The following is an 8,552-nucleotide window of genomic DNA, read 5'->3' on the forward strand; positions in this document are numbered from 1 at the left end:
TAGACCTGCGCGTGGCTGACTGACAAGCCGCCTGCTGCTAAAAGCTACTACAGTGGCTGCCTTCCCTCTGCTGTGCCCTCAGTAGTGGCAGTCATTTGCGACTTTCTCCTAGAGCAATCACCAGTTGCCTCTTTCAAGTGTGGCTGAACTTGAGCAACATATTCCTAAATTGTTCAAAGGGATAGGAAGATGTACCTGCACCTGCAGCACATATAGGTGAACCTTTCTTCTTTAAAAGACTTAGCTTAAAAAGTTGTATGCACAAAGGATGGTGGTTCTGATGCCTGCCACACCCACTGTCACTAAGGAGAAGTAGAGTGGAAAAGATCAGTGTGACAACAGCAGATAACCCCAGACAGCATTGCAAAAGCGGTACCTGTCAGATTCCTTCAAAAATAAAATCCCTTTTGCTGGAGTTTGACTCTTATCATGCATTGAATGATTTAATTACGAAAAATCGTGAACCAGAGCTTGAGAGTCATGTATGTCCATGCATAGCAGCTATTCATTTATCTCCAGCACAACAAAGAAGGGAAATGCTTAAGATAACAATGAGCCAACTACACCTACCACTTCCTTTCAAGTAAGTTTCAGTTCTTTTCCTTTCTAAAGAAAACCTAGCTCTTCCTTTGAATCCAGAAAGACCTAAAGGATAAATCCATATATACATATTAGATCAAACCCTTTGCATAAACACTGAAAGAAAAAAAAAGGTATTCTAGATGAGGGTTTACACTTCTGTTTACTTACATCCTCAAAAAAAAAAACCCACCCTGAAACAACAAAACCAACCATACTGGAAATATGTAACTGCATGTTCATAGGCATGTAGATAACTCTACACTTGGACTGACAATTTTTTTTCTGAAACTTGTTCCCTACCTCCACCAGAAACTGAGCTTCATTCAAGGTGTGTGCTCTCACTGCTCCTGCTGTCCCTCATCCTCTGCCTTCCCATACCCAAGGGCTCACTGGGCTCCTTCCCTCTGCATCCTCCCTTCTCCCACTGAGACTGGCAGCTTTCTCTTCCTGCAGGTTCACAGACCTTTCAGATCTGGAGAAATTGGTGATGGAGGAAGGTAATGAGAAAATATAGCACTCCCTCTCAGGTCCCCAGTGTCCCATACTGATGTCTATAAGGCGGAGATGAGCTACATCACTGTTTGGTGCTGCTCTTGCAGCAATGTGCTATACAAGAAGTCCAAAGCAGTAGTTTCTGACCTTAATCTGTTTTCCGTGTCCCTGTTCTCACCTTGGTCTTCAATTTATATTTAGGTGCCTTTTACATAATCACAGAATGGTTGAGGTGGGGAGGGATCTCTGGAGGTCTCTTACCCTCTGATCAAGCAGGGTCAGCTAGAGCAGGTGGCCCGGGACCATGTCCAGTAGGGTTTTGGATATCTCCAAGGGTGGAGCCTCCACAACCTCTGTGGGCAACCTGTGACACTTTGGCCACACTCACAGTAGAGATTTTTTTTTTTTTTTTTTTTTTTCTTATGATTAAGGTGAATTTCCAGAATGTTAAATGCTTTTGACAAAAGCAAGTTAAAGCTGTCTAGGGCTGTTCCAGAAGGATGTGTTAACTTTTAGGGTTGACCATGCAAGAAGAAAAACTGATTTTTCACCTGGTCTAGTGTACATGTGGATAGGCCTGCTTGTTGTTGTATGACTGTTATCCTCCCAAAAGAGAGGGCAGTAACACCAAGGCCATGACAGTGCTTCTCTAACTAGATGACACAGGCCTCTCAGCTCTGGCCATAGCCCTCAGCCTGTCAATAAAAATATAACTGAGGCTCTAAAAGCTGAGAACAGCACCATACAAAGATGCAGAGATACATGATTTAAAGAGAAATTGAAAATCTCATATTTTTTGAAGAACAAAGATGAATCAGAAGGAACATAGCAGAAATAAACAGAATAGAGGGTTATATAGAGAAAGTAAAATTCATCCTATATGAGAAAAAAGGGTATTAAGTTAAATTGTGCAATAGAGCATTTGCAGTTGATGAAAAAAAATAATTTTAAAGTACCACAACTAGTGCATGGCACTCACTGTTATAAGACATCACAGATTAAAATAGGATTTTAAAAGGATTAGGGTTTTTTCTGTATAAAATGTATGTCCATTCGTATTGGATAAGCACAACAATGAACTGATTTATTTAATTTGTATAACAAACCTGTAAAAAAATCTGACAACTTTTTTGGCCATAGAATACAGTTATGTTGGAAGAAACAAAAGACAAGACTCTCACATCAAAAGGTACCACTTCAACGTTCTCAATAATGGGTTATTTAATAATACCTATGTTGATATGATTTTTCAGTTTGAAATAGTTTATTTTGTACTACATATAATTAAAATCAAGTTTGAATTGTAGTGTTTTGATTTCTCTAAGATTGTTTTGTTCTTAGAATTTTCCTTGCATCCAAAGTGTTGATATTCAAAGGAGTGGGTTTCTGTTCACAAAACCAGTCATTCAAAAATCCTCCACAAAACATCCTCTGTGCTACTGTTTGCTGGTGGAATTCCTTTCTGAAGTGTCTGATGTGGTTTGTTCTCAGACAGCATACTGAATAAGTCTTGCCTCTATGAGTGAGTGCATCAAGCACTGAGTAGGTTCACTGAAGCCTACACAAATGCCTGAGACTGTTATTTATGTAGACCTACTTTATGAGCTTGTAAGCTCTCTTGTAGGCCCATATCTGGGCTAGTTTTGGAGAATCTCAGTTTAAAACTCAGTTTAAAAATCGCCTGTTCTTCACCACTGTGTTTCCTATTGGCCATGAAGTGTAGATATGCTGGTGGCATGTATGGAAAAGTCCAATATGGCTTTTTAGAAAGGGCTATCAACAACTCAGAAAACTTCCTTCTAGAAGTTGTGAGATATGCTGGTCCCTCCCTCCTCACTAGCATATCATACTTAAGACAGATTTTTTTAGACCAAGCTGGCATGAATTATGACTTTTATCCAAACAATGAGAATCTCAATTCTCTTGCCTTCCACCACCCTGTGGCATAGCTCCGTTATTCCTGGAGTACTATCATCTTTGAAAGATGGAAGGTTTTATATGATTGAGGAATTAAATAATGTCACAGCCAAGTGATATCCCAACATACATGGGATAGCATGTAAAATCAGGAGTTCTGTGATTCTAGTCCAAACTCTTAAATGCATTTTTTGAGCATTACTGAGCAGGTTGCTTAATCCTCACAGGGAGGCTAAGAGGTTTCAACTATTTGTAAAGTATTTTAGATCTTCAAATGGAAAAGGCATATTTCTCAGCATTTTAGGAAGATGAAGTTCTGTAGATGGAGCTAATTTTTCAAACTCCTATTAATTTTTGAATCTCAAAGGTCTTTTGTTTCAGTGAACCAGAAACCACATATTTAGGTGATGATTTCATATCTTCCAAATGATAGTTTTCATGTAATCATCATAATAACACTTTTCATAGGAGACTCTCTAAGTGGTTTCACAGACCTTCATAAGGTCTCACGTAGTACTTACTCATGCTGTAAATACAACTACTTCTACCGTACACACAAGGTTCCCATACGTCAAGTGTCACTCGGCAAGTCAGCTGAAGAGCTGAACAAGAACCTGTTTCTCCCGATTCCAAATCCTGGTGGGTTTTTTCCTACTGAGCACAGACATGTTCCTCTGGAACACCCTCACAAATACTTGAACCCCATGGGTATTTACTAAAGGCGTTTCCAGCTTCTGGCCAGACCAGGAATGTAATCAGAAAGCTACTTAAGCATTTCCAGGACTTCCAAATACAGATGAATAGAAAAATAAACAGTAAGAATGAAATTATCAGAGTTTATTGTTTTCTTGTTAACAGGGACTACTAAATCCTGTGATGTGAATTCTTGCTTAGTAGAGGCTTTCAAATTGCCTAAGTATCACAACTCAGTCTCAAATACCGAGTCCAAATAACAACCCTTGAAAACTTGTCCTGTGAGTATTGGCAAAATAGCCCTTGTTTGCATATGGATTTGTGTCTTCAACCTCTGATCTCTTCCTTGCAATAACCCTAGCCCTGCCATGTCCATGATGACTGTCCTACCACAATGACTTCAGCTTCCTCCACGTTCCCCCTAACGCTCCTAGGCTGCAACAACATATGCCAGGAGTAACATGGTGGTGCACGCGTACTGCCTGAGCAGCCAGAGCACACACTGATTAACAAACTGGCTGCTGCCACTCTGAATATGTACCAGCTGAGTTGGACTTGCTTTGGCTCTGTGTCTGGCTGTGGATTGCCACAAAACCTGTAAGAACTTAATTTCCTTTGAGATTTACCACTTTTTCAGCTGTGGCAGAAATTGGCCAAGAGATCCTAAAGATACGGGAAGGAGGGAGGAGAAGAGAAAGACAAACAATTGAATAAGTGTTGTTTCCTTACAAAGCGTGGGCTAATAATCTAAAATGAGTGCCAGAAGGAGAGAAAAAGAAAAAAATCAAGATATAATTAAAGTCCAAAGCCTTTGCTCAAGCTTACAAAGCCTCTGGGCCAGTGTCTGGAATATGGAGAGAAAAGTGATGGATGTTTCAAGATATAGCCAGCATAGACAGTACAGCAGTTATGTTCCCTTTTAAATGCATAACCTATGTGAGTTTACTGTTGTCAAGGATTAAAATGCCTTCTTTTTTTTTACTCCTAAGAGTGCACAGCATGTTTAAAATTTAAACTGGGCAAAATAAGATGAGGTATTCAGGATAGAATGACTCTAAATTGAACTATGCATCAAGACAGTGACCTATCAGGTCTTTTTCTTTTCTAGAGATTAAGTAATTTCTAGTGGAAAATCCATCATATATTAATTAAGTGCCCATGTATTAGTGATTTTATTCTATGACTCACTAAACACTGAGTTAACCTTAATATAGGATTCTGAGGATTTTTAGCCAAGCATTTTTATTGATTCAGATTGTTCTGGGGCAGGTAGTACTTGACTATAATGGATGAAGCCTGCACAAAATTTAGAAATATCAAACATTCAAGGCTGATGAGGTAATAAAGATGTAGTAAGACAGACGCCACAGGAGCTGGACTACTCAGCCACAAGAGGGCAAAATCACGACATTGTAACCTTCACTGCAGGTCTCTTGGTGCCTTTGGAAAGGTATCATCAGAAAGCTGTTTTTTTACAACAGAAAGTGGTGGTAGTAATGAACATTCATCGTATTGTTTCTGTCAGAGTGTGATATGCAAGCAGTTACTAGCAACTGTACAGAAAAAAAGCCACCATTTTATTCCATGGAACTGTGAATAAAAGCTTCAGTCACCCAAGAGGTTTGGACGCTTAAGTTGACAGCACAAGCCTTTTCTACTTGAGATCTTGCATATCAGTAGAAGGCTGAATATTATCAGGAACTACATTGGGAAAGTAATGAACACTTTGCTGCAAGGTTTCCTAACTGATGATACCAGATCAGACCAGGAGACTCCTGTATATTTTGATCAACGCCAGATTCTGGAGAGCTCTAGAGCCTCATGTACAATCCTCTAACCAAGTGAGTCTTCAACCTTCTAATATTAAGTGTTCCTGCTCTTCTCTGCCCTCGTTCCTGCCCTCTCCTATGCCTATTTATTATCAAGCATCTATTTTCTGCTCCACTAAAACTCCCACTCTGCTGTTCAGAGATCAGGGTCAGCTTTGGTATGGAGCTGAGAGACTCTTGGCATGAGAAAGATTGGTATCCTGCCTATGACAGTGGCCAGAAGCAGATGCCAAGGAAAAGTTTAGTAGCAGGATAATCATATAGTCACACTTGTCAGGAGTAACCTCCCAGCTTCCAGCAATGTATGTCTCAGGCTTCTTGAGTGAGAAAAGTTATCTTCGTATGCAATATGCTTCAAAGGATTTGCCTTCTGTGAACAAGTCCACCCATCCCTTCAAGCAATGTAAACATTACCATCCACAGGGCTGCTCCCGTCATGTGCTCAAGAACACATGATCTGTGTCAGATGCTGCTGAAATGGATGGCAGGTTGTTACTTCTCAGTGCCCAAGGAAATCAACTTCTGCATACCCCAGAATCCACAGCTATGGTCACATAGTTCTATCTCATGGGTAACAGACTTACAGGACTGAAACCCTGCTTGTGTTAAAATACAGTTTTTAAAAGCACCTGATTTTGATTTTGGCATTTCCGGCACTGGGAAATCTAACTTGTTCCTCCCCCAAGTGTCCCAGTGATTAATTACCTTCCCTGGCAGAAGACCTCACCAGGAAGCTGAATACATCTGCCTTTAGCATATGGTCACTGAATTTTGGAAGTACTTAAAACCTGTGATTGAGTGACCCCTTCACCTTCTTTTTTTGACACTGAAATAGACTGAACATTTTCACTTTCAATCTAAATCATTCTTATTTGTCTTCTATGAACCATCTCTTTTTCAGCTTCTATTAAGGAGTTAAGGAATTTGGATATCAGACTTCAGGAGTGGTTGGACTAGTACCAGAAAAATAAATAAAGACCTCTTTCTATATTCTCCTGTTTATAAAACCAAGGGTTGCTTTAGCCTGGTGGCCACAGCACCACACCACCTGCTCATTTTCTCCTGATTATATGCAATGACTCTCGAGGTTTTTGAGCATTAACTTGTTAGAGCACAAATTCTCTCATCCTATAATCACTGTCTTTATTCTTTGGTGCATATTTTTACATTTGGCTGTACAGAAATGCGTATTACTTGTTATCAAGCTGCCTCAGATACTTTACATCATGACTTGTTATTTATGACTCCCTATTGCTTACCTCACTTGAAAACTTTGTAAGTGATGATTTTATGCTTTCCTTAGGGCCATTAATATCAATACGATATAGTGTAGAACTAATTGCTGCAGGACCCAGAAACACATTCTTTGATGATGACTTCTTATTTCCCCACTTTGTAACTGTCAGTTAGCCAGACTTTGAACAGTTTAATATGTGCTGTGATGAGTCTGTATCATTCTGGCTTCTTAATTAAAATGCTGCAAGTTACCAAAACAAGTATTTTGCAGACCTACTTACCTTGATCAACCGAACTTGTAATGCCATTACAAAATCAAATTATTTTTGCAAGATTTATTTTCCACATTAATTCACATTTATTGTATTTCCATCCTTTAATTCTTTTTTAATCAAGTAATGTAGATGATGTCCCATTATATTACCCAGAATTCTTGTCAGGCTAGCAGGTTGTAATTACCCTGGTCACCTTGTTTACCCTTTTAAAATACTGGTACAATATTTCATCCAGTCCTCTGGAACTTTAACAGTGTTCCAAAATTTATTGAAAATCAACATTAATGGTCTAAAGATACTCTGTGCCAGTGCTTTTACTTTTGGATGTAAGTTACCTAGACCTGCTGATGCCCAGCTTTATTAGCTTCTGTTTAACATCCTCCTCAGTGCCTGTTGTAATGGAATGTGTTTCATCATCATCATATGATATTTGTATATCATCTGGCTCTTCCCCAAATACAGACCAGAAATAGTTATTGAGCTCTTCTGCCTTTTCTACGTTATTAACCGTTCTACTATTTCCATCTAGTAACAGACTGAAGCCATTACTAAGCTTCCTTTTTTCCCAAGTTTCTGCAAGTTTCACCAAGTTCAAAAATCCTATTTGTCCTTAACTCTGCTGTTCATGGATTACTCTTGCATCATTTTGAATCCTGTATCAATTGCCCATAACTCCTAGCTCCCAGTGTACATACATTGTTACAGACACACACTGTGTTGACCCTGTAACTCTCTGCTGCCCCCTTCAACTAGGGCATCTCATAGCTTCCCCTCACCTTTCTAACTGTCGTCTTCTCACCCGCTTTCCAGTTCCCTGCCTTTTGCAAATTGGAGCCTCCTCTTCTATACGCTCTCCTTCATGCCTTGTCCTTGGTAGCTTCTCATAAAAAGCTGGGCAAAGATGGTAAAAGACCTGGGGAAAGAGACAACAAACTCAATACCAAATGTCCATGCTATCATGCGGGGTATATTAGGCATGATTTCTTATGACAATGGCGTAGAGGCTCACTGACGCGAGGACATGAGGCTGATACACATGGAAAAGATACTTTCCAGAGAATTTGTAATTCTGACACTTGCACTGAATGTGCCAAGTTCATGGTCGTGGTCCATGCCTTATAGCCTTGTTGGGGCCTGGGATCAAAATTATTGATTTGGTTTGTATATAGTGTTTCTCACTATCTACACCCAAATGTTTCCTGTTTGGACACTAGCAGAGAGAGCACATTGAGAACACAGGATGGGCAACCTTCCTGCTTTAAGCTCGGGTGTCTGGCACCCCAGCTGCCTGGAACAGCAACCTCAGTTTTGCTGAGTTCCTGCTCCTCTAGATATATCTTCATTGGGAACAAGTCTTGCGGCATCCAAGACACATACAGATACCGAGAAGGGATGGGGCATGAGACCATGTCTCATCACCATAACTCACAGAGATGTTTCCCATAGCTCCTAACTCCTTTTTTGCATGCTTTCATGAGAAAGTCTTCTTGCAAAACAGCTGATTATTATATCCTTCAGGTAAAAACTC

Source organism: Egretta garzetta, unplaced genomic scaffold (assembly GCF_000687185.1).
Source record: "Egretta garzetta isolate BGI_Z169 unplaced genomic scaffold, ASM68718v1 scaffold768, whole genome shotgun sequence".
NCBI classification, from domain to species: Eukaryota; Metazoa; Chordata; class Aves; order Pelecaniformes; family Ardeidae; genus Egretta; species Egretta garzetta.